This window comes from Mus caroli, unplaced genomic scaffold (genome assembly GCF_978045245.1).
Source record: "Mus caroli unplaced genomic scaffold, Mus_caroli_1 scaffold_2, whole genome shotgun sequence".
Classification (NCBI taxonomy): Eukaryota; Metazoa; Chordata; class Mammalia; order Rodentia; family Muridae; genus Mus; species Mus caroli.
The window spans coordinates 4,231,309-4,247,433 of NW_028227257.1; the positions used below are offsets into that span (position 1 = coordinate 4,231,309).

Sequence of the window (16,125 nt, forward strand, 5' to 3'; positions counted from 1 at the left end):
TGCATATGCGTGTGTGTGTGTGTGTCTGTGCATGTCTGCATGTATGTGTGTCATCTGGTGTTTGTGGGTGTTTGTGCATGTGAGTGTGAGCAAATGTGCTTGGGTTACATGTGTGAATTTGTGTATGAGAATATGGGGCAGTGCATGTCTGAATGTCTGTCTGTGAAGTTGTTTTGGGGGTGCATTTGTGTTTGTGTGAGCATGTGGGGGAAAGAGTTTCTTGTGTGTATGTGTTTGTATGTGTGTGGAAGGGAGCATGTGTGTAAGTGATGGTCAGGTATGTGGTGTGCATTTGTGTGTTAGCATGTTTATGTGTAAGTATGTGTGCATATGTGGGTGTGAGCTTGTGACCGAGAATGGGAGATGCATGTGTGTATGTTTCTGCATGTGACAGGTGCATAAACATGTGCATGTATGTGTGTGAGAGCATGTGAGTGGGGTTCATGTATGAATGTGTGTGTTTGTGTGTGTATGTGTATGTGTGTGTGTGTGTGTGTGTGTGTGTGTGTGTGTGTGTGTCTTTGTCAGAGATAATGTGACCTTATGCAGTTATATCTGGATCTTCTATTCCAGTGGTTCCATCTGTGTCTGGTTATGTGTCAGTACCATTCTGACTTTTATTACTTCAGCTTTGTAGCATAATTTGAAATCAAGTATGGTGATGACCTGCAATACATCCGAACACGGGGGTATTTTAAACAAATAAAATCACTGGTAGATTTTCTTATTAATAAGTTAAATAAATTATTTGAAAACACAGAAACCTTTAAAATAGTTTTATTTCACACCTTGTTTCTAGCTGGTACCACCTGCATGACTCAACCAAAAAACATTGAGCAATATTTGAGGTCGCCACAAGAGGGCAACCAAAACCTTCCTGATTTGTGGGATTTTCAGGGAATGGGAGAGGGAGGGGGTAAGGGCAGAATGGCAAGCTAGCTTTATGGGAAGCCCCTGCTTCGTTTTTCTTTGGACAAACTCTGTCACTTTTGCCCTTGTCCTTCCTGCATCCACTTTTCATCTTAGACAGGCACATCCTTGAAGTCTGTACATTAGCACCAGCTCTGATTTCCCAACACTGAGGTTGGATCCTGGCTCCATGTCAGTGACAGTTCACAAGATGTCACAGGAGCTTCTCATGTGTCAACTACCCAAGGCACTGACCCTGGACAATGATTACAGCAAGTTCTTAATGGGGGTGTTTGTTGTTAAATGTATCCTGGGGAGATGTGAAGGAACTTCTTTTCCTTTCAGATAGAGCATGTTGAGAGATAGGAGATGGCTCCACCCAAGTATTGCTTTGGAGCATCAGTGGGTTTTCTTGTTGCTGCGAATAAATACCCAAGAAAAATATTTTAGGATTATGTGAAGGAAAGTTTTATCTTGGCCCATGATTGTTGGAAGTCCATCATGGTGTGAAAGGCAGTGTTGAAAGTGGGAGACAGGATGGGGAGGACAGCGAGATAGGTAGGAGGAGGCAGAGGCAAGTGATTAAGAAGGGAACTAGTGGGAAGAGGGAGGCAAGAGGGGAGAGGGAGCTAGGTAGGAGAGGAATGCAGGGTTTGGTGTTGAAAGCAGCCTGTCACATTTCATCTTTTGTCCCGACATAGGGAGATTAAAAAGTGTTCCTCTCATTTTCCACCTTAGCTGGGCCAACATTTGGAGCCATTTCATTCTGGGTGCTTTGATCTTTTTTTTTTTTTTTTTGCTTCCCTCAAACTCCCCAAAACAACCAAAACTTTGTCTCTGAAGTGATTTCAAGCCCAGTGAATGGGAGAGAAATTATTATTGAGCTTTTCAGATTATGGTTGATATAGTCAGCTAGCTGAGTCACTAACAAAACAACCCAACATGGGTGATGCCTTGGAGTAGCTGAATCCCTGGAGTTTGCTATACTGCTTGCAGGCAGTGCTAAGAGGGAGTCATCTCTCCCTTAGGAACTGGTTCTTGCTTATACAACCCCATTGGGAACATTGTGAGTCCCATAACCTCCTTCTGACTTAGTTTCAGATTGGAGGTAATATACAGCTGTGAGTCAAGCCTGGGTTAGCATAGTAGGAATCTGCTGTTTCCTGGCTGGAGAAATGAATGATGCTTGACAGAGAGTGAGACTGAGGGAGGCTGTCCATCAAGAGATAGACTAGTGAGATGTGTGCACTTGGCATTCTTTGGACAATGCCTTTCATGCCATATATACTTTATGCTTCATTTTTAAAAATCCTCAAAAGAGAAACAAAATGTTTAAATTTATTAGTACATCTCAATGCTATTCTTACAATAAAATACCCTAGGGAAAGCAAATGGGAAAGAAAGGGTCATTTTAGCTCATAGTTCCGTAGTATGGTTCATGATGGTATAATGTTGCAGTGTCAAGAGCGACAAGAGTGCACACCTATTGATAGTCAAGAGCAGAGAGTGCTCAGAGCATTTTTGCAATAAGCAAATAATCCATAGTGTATCTGAGCTTAATGATATACTTGTAAGGACATTGCTAAATTTAATGAGATGGACAGTTCATAAGATTCAAGAATGGTTTTGTGGTAAAGCCTTAACTCTGTCCCACATCTCTGTGACAAAAAACAGTCAGCTGTGTGAATATAAAATGGAACTTATTCACTTGTTATTCTCTTTTGATATGGATGTCATAGGTTAGGATGGATATAAGCCTTGTGAGTATATGGGTATTGAAAGAAGCCACACACCTTTCACATTTCCAGAACAATTAGAGGATATGTAGTATACCACACTTTGAGTAGACATTCTAAATGTGCTATAAGTTTATAAATAATTAGTTTCCCCACATTACTGGGGACAAATACCAACTCATACTGCTGAAAATCACAATAAGAATTAGGGTAGTAGAAATTTTCTTCTGTTTGCATTTGTTCATGTTCCAAATGTAGTAATACTCTCATTATAAAAAAATGTGAATGCAGTGTGCTAACATTCTGAGTTCTTCTGGTTTTTTTTTTTTCAAATTTGTGAATAACCTTATATGGAAAAAGTATGCTATAAATGTGAGCCAAATAATCAGTACTGTTCCCATTTCATGTATCCTTAAAGATGTAAAACAATCCATAATGAAGCAGAACACCTTTGAATGTAAAAGTCATATTATGTTAACATTAGATTGCTCTTTTCAATGAAAACAAATAATAAAAGAATTCATACAGATAAAAAGACTCATCAGTACACTCAATGTGAGAAAGATTTCACATGTGCCAATTGTATTTGCAGGCATGAAAGAAGTTGTATTGCAGTGCAACCCTCTCAGTTTATTCAATGTGGTAAAGCCTTTGCATATCAGAGTCTTAGACAAAGGCATTAAAGAACACATAATGGAGAGAAAGACTATTACTGTAACCAATGTGGTAAAGCCTTTGTAATAAGCAGTCATCTCCGAATACATAAACGAAGAAATACAGGGGAGAAACCCTATGAATATAACCAGTGTTGTAAAACCGTTACTGGAAGGAGTGACCTCCAAATACATAAGCAAACACATACAGGAGAGAAGCCCTATGAATGTAATCAATGTGGTAAAACTTTTATATGAAGTAGTGACCTCCAAATACATAAGCGAACACATACAGGAGAGAAACCCTATGAATGTAACCAATGTGGTAAAACTTATATAAGAAGTGGTCACCTCCAAATACATAAGTGAACACATACAGGAGAGAAACCCTATGAATGTAACCAGTGTGGTAAAGCTTTTATAAGAAGTTGGACCTCCAAATACATAAGAGAACACATACAGGAGAGAAGCCCTTTGAATGTAACCAATGTGGTAAAGCCTTTGCAAAAAGGGATAAACTCCAAATACATGAGCGAATACATACAGGAGAGAAGCCCTATGAATATAACCAGTGTGGTAAAGCTTTTATAAGAAGTACAGACCTCCAAATACATAAGAGAACACATACAGGAGAGAAGCACTTTGAATGTAACCAATGTGGTAAAACTTTTATAAGAAGTGATCACTTCCAAATACATAAGTGAACACATACAGGAGAGAAACCCTATGAATGTGACCAATGTGGTAAAGCTTTTATACATAGTGGTAACCTCAAAAGACATAAAAGAACACATACAGAAGAGAAGCTCTATGAAGGCATCTAATGTTATAGAGCCTTTGCAACAAGTATTGATCTCGAAGTATGTAAATGATCACATACTAGTAGAACCTTTTAAATGTAACCAGCATAGTAAAGCTTTTTCAAAAACCAATCATCTTTACACACAAAAAAGAACATATAGTTGAGACAAATGCTTTGATTTCAACCAATGTCGTTAAACTTTTTCAAAACCCAGTCATCAACAAAATCATAAAAGAACATGTATAGGAGAGAGATATTTGAATGTTAGCAATGGTGCTTTTACACCTAATTCACAAAGCAGTGGCCTCCAAATATACAAAGGAACACATACAGGAGAGAAACCCTATGAATATCGTCAATGTTCTAAAGCCCTTCTACATAACAATCATCTTCAAATCCATAAAGAACATGAGGTGGAGCAAAATCCTCTGATTATCACTAATTAGCTAAAGCAGTTGTACAAAAGAATTATCTCCCAACACAAAAGTATACACACTGGACAGAAACCCTAAGAATATAAGCAATGTGGTAAATGTTTTATAAGCCACATTAGTCTCTAAGTAAATAAAAGAAGACACACTTGAGAGAAACGCTATGAAATTTATCAAAGGGACAAAGCCTTGTACATAAGATCTTCAAATACATGAAAGTAGACATAGAGGTGAGAAACCCTATGTCTGTAATGCATGTGGTATTGCCTATACTTGTCAGTCATATTCAAAGACACACAAAAAAATCATAATAGAGACAAAATCCTGTAAGAGTATTTAATATGGTGAAGCTTTTTGAATATATCTAGAGTCATCACAATGAAACAATCTATACTGCAAAGAAATTTAGGAATATAATATGGTGAAACCTTTTCAGATTTCCCAAAGCTTCATCATTATGAAGAGAAACCCTATGAATGCATTCAATATGGGTAAGCCTTTAATCATTTCTAAATCACCATTGTGAAAATAATCATACAAAGGAGATCAAGGGGATACAAGAAATGTTTCTTACTGTCTTAGTTGAGTTACAGTCATGACATCCTTTGCAGATCAACAGCAATGTGGACAGTGTAAGCTGGATTAAACCCTTTCCTCCCCAACTGTTTCTTGGTCATGATGTTTGTGCAGGACTAGAAACCGTGACTAAGACAAATTGGTATCAGGAGTGGGGTATTCCTGTGACAACCTGACCATGTTTTGGGAGGACTGTGAAAGGACTTTGGAACTTTGGACTAGAAGATCCATTCTGTGTTAAGAACTCTATGGGATGTTGTGTAGGAGCTTGGAAGATAATGTTGAGAACAGTGCAGAAGATGGAGGCCTGGCTTATGAAATTTCAGAGGGAAAATTAAAGACTCTTTTCAGGGCCGTTAAAGTTTTGGATTGTGAAGGTTCTGGTAAGCTAGGGCTGAAGAATCAGCTGTGATTAACAAGATACCAGAACTACTAGAGTGAAAACTTTGCATTGCTGGGGCTATTGATGCTGGTTAGCTGGAGCTAAAAAATTAGCAGTGATTAAGAAGAGACCAGCATCATTGAGGTGGCATCTTCTGAGAAGTGTTTTCTGAGAGCACAGAGGCAGTGTTCTAGAGATAGCCAAGGTTGTACCTTGTGCTGTGGCTGGACTTGGTAATATGTAAGAGTTACCCAGGTGGTACTGGTTTTTAAGCATAAAGGGATCATGCAGAGCATCTGAGGCCCAGCACTGTGAGAGACCATAGAAGGCCATTGGTGAAGGTGCAGCCTCAGGTGCAATTGATGGCCCAGAAATTGAGGGGTCATGCAGTGTTTTGAAGATGCCAGGACCATGAATGACCACCAAGAACAGCAGCAGCAGTAAAGTACAGGCATCTGGAGCCTAGAGGACAAGCTGTGTGCTACAAAGGACTGGGCTGGAGAAGAGAACCAAGCCCTTGGAGTTGTCCAAGAGATCATGAGTTGCATCCCAGACATTAGACAGTTGGAGTTTAATTTTTGCTTTTGATTGTGACTGTGCCCTGATAGTTTTCCCTCTTGAAGGGAGAAAATGTTTTAGTGGATTCCACAGTTAAGGGACTTTTAATTGTAAAAGGCTTTGGATTTTAAAGGATATTGGATATTTTTAAAGGATTGTACTTTTAATACATAAAGATTGTGGGACTTTCAAAGTTGTGTATATCTTGGGGATGAAGAAGAAACTAAGGATTGAGGCTTAGTTGTGATGTGTTTGTGTGTCAAGATGACAAGGTGTCAATTGTACTGGCTAGTTTTGTGTCAACTTGACACAAGCTGGAATTATCACAGAGAAAGGAAGTTCAGTTGGGGAAATGCCTCCACAAGATCCAGCTATAAGGCATTTTCTCAATTAGTGATCAAGGGGGGAATGTCCCATGTGCATGGGACCATCTCTGGGCTGGTAGACTTGGATTCTATAAGAGAGCAGGCTGAGCAAGCCAGGAGAAGCAAGCCAGTTAAGACACATTCCTCCATGGCCTCTGCATCAGCTCCTGCTTCTTGACCTGCTTGAGCTCCAGTCCTGACTTCCTTGGTGATGAACAGCAGTATGCAATCATAAGCCCGATAAACCCTTTCCTCTAAAACTTGCTTCTTTGTCATGATGTTTGTGCAGGAATAGAAACCCTGAATAAGACAACGGGTATAAGGTCTGGTTTGTAAAAATAGATTAGATAATAAAGAAATAAAGAAAATAGTATTAAAAAAAAAGGAGGAACAGACAGAAACATTCCATCCAAATTATAGCTTCATTTTCACACCAATCAGGATTTAGGGATAGAGGATTATGTAGTTTACAGTGTCAACTGTTATAGAATAAGGGTGTTATAGTATAACCAATCATATGGATTTGTTCTTTGGTGGTAAAGAACAGGTGTTATGTTTTGAGTAGCACAAACAAGATGAAAAGCAAAAAGCATTGTCAGAGATAGTCATTATGACTGTTAGAGACTGTTAGAGACAGCCACAATACCCCATGCCTGGATACTTGAACTTATTTTCACCATATGAGTAAATGCAGGGTAATAACAAAAAAGCAATACTTAGAGCCTGGTGTTTGGTTTGGTTTGGTTTGGTTTTTCTGCTTATTCCCAATTGTGTATTGGTTCTCATGCTACTTCTGTTAAATTGTTCCCAAATTGCATGATAATCCTGTATTGGGACACTGAGATTTCCTGCCCCAAGCTGATTGTAAATGGGAAACAAAAGTGCCAGCAGCTGATGGCTAATCAGGAGACAAATGTAGGACTTTTGGGTTCATGACAAGAGGAACAAAGAGGATCTCAGCCCACCACAGCGAGTTCTGAATATGCCAAGACACCCAAAAAGCAAGATTCGGATCTAAAACCATATCTCATGATGCTCATATAGGATTTGGAGAAGCACATTAATAACTCACTTAAAGACATTCAGGAGAACACTGCTAAACAGGTAGAAGACATTAAAGAGGAAACACAAAAATCCCTTAAAGAATTACAGGAAAACACAACCAAAGAGGTGATGGGATTGAACAAAACCGTCCAAGATCTAAAAATGGAAGTAGAAACAATAAAGAAAACTCAAAGGGAGACAACTCTGTAGATAGAAACCATAGGAAATAGATCAGGAACCTTAGATGCAAGCATCAGCAACAGAATACAAGAGATGGAAGGGAGAATCTTAGGTGCAGAAGATTCCATAGAGAACATGGACACAACAATCAAAGGAAATGCAAAATGCAAACAGATCCTAACTCAAAACATGCAGGAAATCCAGGACGCAATGAGAAGATCAAACCTACTAATAATAGGTAGATGAGAATGGAGTATTTCAAATCAAAGGACCAGTAAATATCTTTAACAAAATTATAGAAGAAAATTTTCCTAACCTAAAGAAAGAGATGCCCATGAACATACAAGGGACCTACAGAACTTCAAGTAGACTGGACCAGAAAATAAATTCCCCCATCACTTAATAAGCAGAACCAAAATGCACTAAATAAAGATAGAATATTTAAAGCAGTAAGGTAAAAAGGTCAAGTAACATATAGAGGCAGGCCTACTAGAATTACACCATACTTCTCACCAGAGACTATGAAAGTCAGAAGATCCTGGACAGATGTTATACAGACCCTAAGAGAACACAAATGTCAGCCCAGGCTACTATATACACCAAAACACTCAATTACCATAGACGGAGAACCCTAAGTATTCCATGACAAAATAATAATGGGAAAACACCAACAGAAGGACAGAAACTACACCGTAGAAAAAGAAAGAAAGCCTTCAACAAACCTAAAAGAAGACAGCCACAAGAACAGAATCCCAACTCTAACAACAAATATAACAGGAAGCAACAAGTACTTTTCCTTAATATCTCTTAATATCAGTAGTCTCAACTCCCCAATAAAAGGACATAGACTAACAGACTAGCTACAGAAACAGGACCCAACTTTTTGCTGCTAACAGGAAACCCATCTCAGGGGAAAAGACAGACACTACCTCAGGGTAAAAGGCTGGAAAATGATTTTCCAAGCAAATGGTCCAAAGAAACAAGCTGGAGTAGCCATTGTAATATTGAAGAAAATCGACTTACAACTCAAAGTTATCAAAAAAGACAAGGAGTGGCACTTCATACACATCAAATGTAAAATCTTTCAAGATGAACTCTTAATTCTAAATATCCATGCTCCAAATGCAAGAGCATCCACATCTATTAAATTAACTACAGTAACGGTCAAAGCAAATATTGCACCTCACACCATAATAGTGGGAGACTTCAACACACAACTCTCATCAAGGAATAGATCCTGGAAACAGAAACTAAACAGAGATACATTGAAACTAACAGAACTTATGAAAAGAATGGATTTAACAGATGTTTACAGAATATTTTATCCTAAAACAAAAGGATATAATTTCTTCTCAGCACCTCATGGCACGTTTTCCCAAATCAACCATATAAATGGTCACAAAACAGACCTCAGCTGATACAAAATTCTGAAATTATCCAACACATACTATCAGATCACCACGGACTAAGGCTGATCGTTAATAACAACATATATAATAGAAAGCCAATGTTCACATGGAAGCTGAAGAACACACTACTCAAGGAAAAAATAAATTAAGAAATTAAAGACTTTTTGGAGTTTAATGAAAATGAAGCCACAACATACCCAAATTGATGGGACACAATGAAAGCAGTCCTAAGAGGAAAAATCATAGCTCTTATTGCCTCCAAAAAGAAACTAGAGAGGGCACACACTAGCAGTTTGACAGCACACCTAAAAGATCTAGAACAGAAGGAAACAAATTTACCCAAGAGGAGTAGATGGTAGGAAATAATGAAACTCAGGGCTGAAATCAACCAAGTGGAAACAAAGAGAACTATACAAAGAATCATCCAATCTAGGAGCTGGTTCTTTGAGAAAATCAACAAGATAGATGAACCCTTAGCCAAACTCACTAGAGGACACAGGGACAGTGTCCTACTTAACAAAATCAAAAATGAAAAGGGAGACATAACAACAGAACCTGAGGAAATAAAAAACAGCATAAACTACTACCACAAAAGACTAAACTCAACAAAACTGGAAAACCTGGATGAAATGGACAAATTTCTAGACAGATACCAGATAACAAAGTTAAGTCAGGATCAGATTAATGACCTAAACAGTCCCATATCCCCTAAAGCAATAGAAGCCGTCATTAATAGTCTCCCAACAACAACAACAACAACAAAGACCAGGACCAGATAGGATTAGTGCAGAGTTCTTTCAGCCTTTCAAAGAAGACCTAATTCCAATTCTCCTCACACTATTCCACAAAATAGAAACAGAAGGTACTCTACCCAGTTCATTCTGTGAAGCCAAGGTTACTCTGATACCTAAACCACATAAAGACCAAACATAGAGAGCTTCAGACCAATTTCCCTTATGAATATTCATGCAAAAATACTCAATAAAATTCTCACTAACTGAATCCAAGACCTCATCAAAACAATCATCCATCATGATCAAATAGGCTTCATTCCAGGGATGCAGGGATGGTTTAATATACAGAAATCCATCAACATAATCCACTATATAAACAAACTCATAGACAAAAACCACATTATCGTCTTGTTAGATGCTCAGAAAGCAGTTGACAAAATCTAACACTCATGCATGATAAAAGTCTTGGAAAGAGCAGGAATTCAAGGTCCATACCTAAACATAATAAAATCAATCTACATCAAACTAGGTAGCCAACATCAAAGTAAATGGAGAGAAGCTGGAAACAATCCTGCTAAAATCAGGGACTAGACAAGGCTGTCCACTTTCTCCCTACCTATTCAATATAGTACTCAAAGTCCTACCCAGAACAATTAGACAACAAAAGGAGGTCAATGGGATACAAATTGGAAAGGAAGAAGTCAAAATATCACTATTTGCAGATGGTATGATAGTATATGTAAGTGATCCTAAAAATTCCACCAGGGAACTCCTAAACCTGATAAACAGCTTCAGTGCAGTATCTGGTTATAAAATTTACTCAAACAAATCAATGGCCTTTCTCTACACAAAGGATAAACAGGCTGAGAAAGAAATTAGGGAAACAACACCCTTCACAATAGTCACAAATAATATAAAATACCTTGGTGTGACTCTAACTAAGGAAGTGAAAGATCTGTATGATAACAACTTCAAGGCTCTGAAGAAATGAAAGAAGATCTCAGAAGATGGAAAGATCTCCCATGCTCATGGATTGGCATGATCATTATAGTAAAAATGGCTTGCCGAAAGCAATCTACAGATTCAGTGAAATCCCCATCAAAATTCCAAATTAATTCTTCAGCGAATTAGAAAGGGCAATGTTGGGAGCAAAATAAGAAGGGGATGGAGGGCCCTCCAGGGCCCTAGGGAGAGAGTGGGATAGGAAAAATATGCCCACTGTCCCGCCAAAGTTTCCCTATTCTCTAGTCAGTCAGGCATGGGAGGGCTGCTATCTACCCTATCCACTCATCCCTGTGTGGGCATTCCTCTATCCCACTCTTCAGGGGGTGATCAAGGGACGGCCCTGCCTGGGTACCCCCCTGGAGCTACTTTGTTAAAGCCACCAGGGTTGTAGGATAGAGGGAAGGGGGAAGAAGTTCCCAACACTGACCAGAGTGCACAGAGGAACTTGAAAGAGCAGAGCAGAGACTCTATGTTTTAAGAGCTTTATTATAGAAATGCAGGGGAAAGAGAGAAGGTACAAAGGAGGGAGGGAGGGGGAGAGGGGGAGAGAGAGAGAGAGAGAGAGAGAGAGAGAGAGAGAGAGAGAGAGAGAGAGAGAGAGAGAGAGAGAGAGAAAAGGAAAGAAGACAAAGGGAAGAGGCAAAGGAATAAGAGGTTGAAAGAGCGAGGTGGGGGCTGAGCACCCCTTTTTATGGTCTACACTGTTGCTCAGTAACTGGGGAGGAGTCTAGCCTGAAGGTCAGAAGCTTGGGCCATTGCTTACGTGACTACTGACCATGCTTCTGTTGTGGGGGCTGTGGGATGTGGTACCTTAGGCAGGGGCCAGAGTACCAGTAGCATGAGGGAAAGACTACCAACTACCATGACATGTAGGTGAATTATGACCATCGGGGTTCAGACTTCAGCGAGACTGGAGATCCGCCTGCAATTCCCCACAGGACAATTTGCAAATTCATCCAGAATAACAAAAAACCTAGGATAGCAAAAACTCTTCTCAATGATAAAAGAACCTCTTGTGGAATGACTATGCCTGACCTAAAGCTGTACTACCAGGGAATTTTGAGAAAAACTGCATGGTACTGGTACAGCAACAGACAGGTAGATGAATGGAATAAAATTGAAGACCTAGTAATGAACACACACCTATGGTCACTTGATCTTTGACAAGGGAGCTAAAAATCACCCAGTGGAAAAAAGACAGCATCCTCAACAAATGGTGTTGGTAATTACTGGTGGTTATTATGTAGAAGAGTGCGAATTAATCCATTTCTATCTCTTTGTACTAAGGTCAAGTCGACGTGGATCAAGGAACTCCACGTAAAACTAGAGACACTGGAACTTATAGAGGAGGATGTGGGGAAAAGTCTCAAAGATATTGGAACAGGGGAAAATTTCCTGGACAGAACAGCAATGGCTTGTGCTGTAAGATCAAAAATTGATAAATGGGATCTCATACAATTGCAAAGTTTCTGTAAGGCAAAAGATACTGTCAATAAGACAAAAATGCCACCAACACATTTGGAAAGTATCTTTACCTATCCTAAATCAGATAGAGGACTAATATCCAATATATATAAAGAGCTCAAGAAGTTGGACTCCAGAAATTCAAATAACTCTATTAAAAACAAACAAACAGCTCTTCCGGCCGGACCAGCACCGGGGTAGATAGAGCACAGGGTTGGCTGACACCCGCCAGCTACCCACGACCCCTGCCACAGGATTTTGAGACTGCTGGTGAGTGGAACACAGCTTCTGCTCCAGTCCAATCACGCGGGACCTGAGACTGCTTTGGTTGGGGAGGCAGAAATCCGGCCTCAGTAGGGCCACAAGCCTCTCTGGTCAGAAAAGCACCCGGGTAGCTAGGGCACAGGGTCGGCTGACACTCGCCAGCTACCCACAACACCCGCCACAGGATCTTAAGACTTCTGGTGAGTGGAACACAGCTTCTGCTCCAATCCAATTGCGCGCGGGACCTGAGACTGCATTAGTTAGGGAAGCAGAAAACCGGCCTGAGTAGGACCACAGGCCTCTTCCGGCCGGACCAGCACTGGAGTAGCTAGAGCGCAGGGTCGGCTGACACCCCCCAGCTACCCACGACCCCCGCCACAGGATTTTGAGACTGTTGGTGAGTGGAACACAGCTTCTGCACCAATCTTTAAACAGTGACAACGACAACAAGTAACCCCAGAGATTACCAGATGGCGAAAGGTAAACGTAATAATCTTACTAACAGAAACCAAGACCACTCACCATCATCAGAACCCAGCACTCCCACTTCGCCCAGTCCAGGGCACCCCAACACACCGGAAAAGCTAGACACGGATCTAAAAGCATATCTCATGATGATGGTAGAGGACTTCAAGAAGGACTTTAATAACACACTTAAAGAAATACAAAGGAACACTGGTAAACAGGTAGAAGACAGTAAAGAGGAAGCACAAAAATCCCTTAAAGAATTGCAGGAGAACACTGCTAAAGAGTTACAAATCCTTAAAGAAAAACAGGATAACATAATCAAACGGGTAGAAGTCCTTACAGAAAAACAGGAAAACACATCCAAACAGATGATGGAATTGAACAAAACCATACTAGACCTAAAAAGGGAAGTAGACACAATAAAGAAAACCCAAAATGAGGCAACACTGGAGATAGAAACCCTAGGAAAGAAATCTGGAACCATAGATACGAGCATCAGCAACAGAATACAAGAGATGGAAGAGAGAATCTCAGGTGCAGAAGATTCCATAGAGAACATCGGCACAACAATCAAGGAAAATGTAAAATGCAAAAAGATCCTAACTCAAAACATCCAAGAAATACAGGACACAATGAGAAGACCAAACCTACGGATAATAGGAGTGGATGAGAATGAAGATTTTCAACTCAAAGGACCAGCAAATATCTTCAACAAAATTATAGAAGAAAACTTCCCAAATCTAAAGAAAGAGATGCCCATGAACATACAAGAAGCCTACAGAACTCCAAATAGACTGGACCAGAAAAGAAATACCTCCCGACACATAATAATCAGAACAACAAATGCTCTAAATAAAGACAGAATACTAAAAGCAGTAAGAGAAAAAGGCCAAGTAACATATAAAGGCAAGCCTATCAGAATTACACCAGATTTCTCACCAGAGACTACGAAAGCCAGAAGATCCTGGACGGATGTTATACAGACACTAAAAGAACACAAACTCCAGCCCAGGCTACTATACCCAGCCAAACTCTCAATTAACTTAGATGGAGAAACCAAAGTATTCCACGACAAAACCAAATTCACACATTATCTCTCCACGAATCCAGCCCTTCAAAGGATAATAACAGAAAAAAACCAATACAAGGACAGGAACCACGCCCTAGAAACAACAAGAAGGTAATCCCTCAACAAACCTAAAAGAAGACAGCCACAAGAACAGAATGCCAACTTTAACAACAAAAATAACAGGAAACAACAATTACATTTCCTTAATATCTCTTAATATCAATGGACTCAACTCCCCGATAAAAAGACATAGACTAACAAACTGGCTACACAAACAAGACCCAACATTTTGCTGCTTACAGGAAACTCATCTCAGAGAAAAAGATAGACACTACCTCAGAATGAAAGGCTGGAAAACAATTTTCCAAGCAAATGGTATGAAGAAACAAGCTGGAGTAGCCATTCTAATATCTGATAAGATTGACTTCCAACCCAAAGTCATTAAAAAAGACAGGGAGGACACTTCATACTCATCAAAGGTAAAATCCTCCAAGAGGAACTATCAATCCTGAATATCTATGCTCCAAATACAAAGGCAGCCACATTCATTAAAGAAACTTTAGTAAATCTCAAAGCACACATTGCACCTCATACAATAATAGTGGGAGACTTCAACACACCACTTTCACCAATGGACAGATCATGGAAACAGAAACTAAACAGGGACACATTGAAACTAACAGAAATTATGAATCAAATGGATCTGGCAGATACCTACAGAACATTCTATCCTAAAACAAAAGGATATACCTTCTTTTCAGCACCTCATGGTACCTTCTCCAAAATTGACCACATAATTGGTCACAAAACAGGCCTCAACAGATACAAAAATATTGAAATTGTCCCATGCATCCTATCAGATCACCATGGACTAAGGCTGATCTTCAATAACAAAATAAATAATAGAAAGCCAACCTTCACGTGGAAACTGAACAACACTCTTCTCAATGATACCTTGGTCAAGAAAGGAATAAAGAAAGAAATTAAGGACTTTTTAGAGTTCAATGAAAATGAAGCCACAACATACCCAAACTTATGGGACGCAATGAAAGCATTTCTAAGAGGAAAACTCATAGCTCTGAGTGCCTCCAAAAGGAAACTAGAGAGAGCACACATTAGCAGCTTGACAACATACCTAAAAGCACTAGAACAAAAGGAAGCAAATTCACCCAAGAGGAGTAGACGGCAGGAAATAATCAAACTCAGGGGCGAAATCAACCAAGTGGAAACAAGAAGAACTATTCAAAGAATCAACCAATCAAGGAGCTGGTTCTTTGAGAAAATCAACAAGATAGATAAACCCTTAGCCAGACTCACTAGAGGGCACAGGGAAAGCACCCTAATTAACAAAATCAGAAATGAAAAAGGAGACATAACAACAGATCCTGAAGACATCCAAAACACCATCAGATCCTTCTACCAAAGGCTATACTCAACAAAACTGGAGAACCTGGATGAAATGGAGAAGTTCCTAGACAGATACCAGGTACCAAAGTTGAATCAAGATCAGGTTAATGATCTAAACAGCCCTATATCCCCCAAAGAAATAGAAGCAGTCATTAATAGTCTCCCAACTAAAAAAAGCCCAGGACCAGATGGGTTTAGTGCAGAGTTCTATCAGACCTTCAAACTTCTTTCTAATCCCAGTTCTTCACAAACTATTCCACAAAATAGAAACAGAAGGTACTCTACCCAACTCATTCTATGAAGCCACAATTACTCTGATACCTAAACCACAAAAAGACCCAACAAAGATAGAAAACTTCAGACCAATATCCCTTATGAATATTGATGCAAAAATCCTCAATAAAGTTCTTGCTAACCGAATCCAAGAACACATCAAAACAATCATCCATCCTGACCAAGTAGGTTTCATCCCAGGGATGCAGGGATGGTTCAATATACAGAAATCCATCAACGTAATCCAGTATATAAACAAACTCATAGACAAAAACCACATGGTCATCTCGTTAGATGCGGAAAAAGCATTTGACAAGATCCAACACCCATTCATGATAAAAGTCTTGGAAAGATCAGGAATTCAAGGCCCATACCTAAACATGATAAAAGAAATCT

The 16,125-nt window shown here is 39.5% G+C and overlaps 1 pseudogene; it reads left to right on the top strand.

The window, feature by feature from the left end:
• Positions 1-269: 269 nt before the first annotated feature.
• Positions 270-16,125, top strand: part of LOC147005711 (zinc finger protein 711-like) — a 164,645-nt pseudogene continuing 148,789 nt past the window's right edge.